Source organism: Cryptomeria japonica, chromosome 10 (assembly GCF_030272615.1).
Source record: "Cryptomeria japonica chromosome 10, Sugi_1.0, whole genome shotgun sequence".
NCBI classification, from domain to species: Eukaryota; Viridiplantae; Streptophyta; class Pinopsida; order Cupressales; family Cupressaceae; genus Cryptomeria; species Cryptomeria japonica.
The window spans coordinates 658,510,818-658,511,561 of record NC_081414.1 but is presented as its reverse complement, the minus strand read 5'-3'; the positions used below and the strand labels follow the sequence as shown (position 1 = coordinate 658,511,561).

At 34.3% G+C, this 744-nt stretch overlaps 1 pseudogene; it reads right to left on the bottom strand.

The window, feature by feature from the left end:
* Positions 1-494, bottom strand: LOC131859121 (small ribosomal subunit protein uS2c-like; annotated as a pseudogene).
* Between the last annotated feature and the right edge of the window lie 250 nt (positions 495-744).

Genomic DNA, 744 nt, shown 5'->3' with positions numbered 1-744 from the left:
TCATTTTTTATAGTACAATTCTCTACCCACGCAAATTGATAAAATTAATTAATTTAGGATTAGTTAGATTGGTCCTCTACCATCATCATTGGCTGGGATTGGAATATCCACAAAATCTGGGTCACAATCTGTATCAACTAAGCAAATTGTTGGAATACCCAAAGTTCTACATTCCCAAATAGCAGTATACTCTCCTTTTTGATCGAGAATTATTACAACATCAGGCAATTTTGTCATGGATCTAATACCCCCTAGATCTTCCTGCAACTTGTTCAATTCTCTCTTGAGTATTGCTGCTTCTTTTTTCGTAAATCCATCAAATCCTCCCATTTTTTTTTTTTCGTTAAATTTTTGAATTTTTCAAGTCTTGCTTCTATAGTAAACCATTCAGTTAACATACTCGCGAGCCATTTTTTATTTACATAATGACATCGAGCTGCTAAAGCAGCTAATTGAGCAACATCAGCTATTCAATGTTTTGTACCAAGTATCATAATTGTTTTCCTCTTTTTCTTATTATAGGATAGTTTGATGGGATCAACCCCAAAGGGAAACTAAGGATAAAGAGCAACGGGTGATTGAGTTCAATAGTTTCTGGAATTACTGACTCCAGAGATATGATAATATGGAGAAGACTTAATTGTCTAAAGCAGGAAAACTAAGGTAAATGAACCCTTGTTATGAAGAGAAAGACAAGTAACTCACATTTGATTAGATGGTCAAAGGCAGATTCGAAGCTGAACA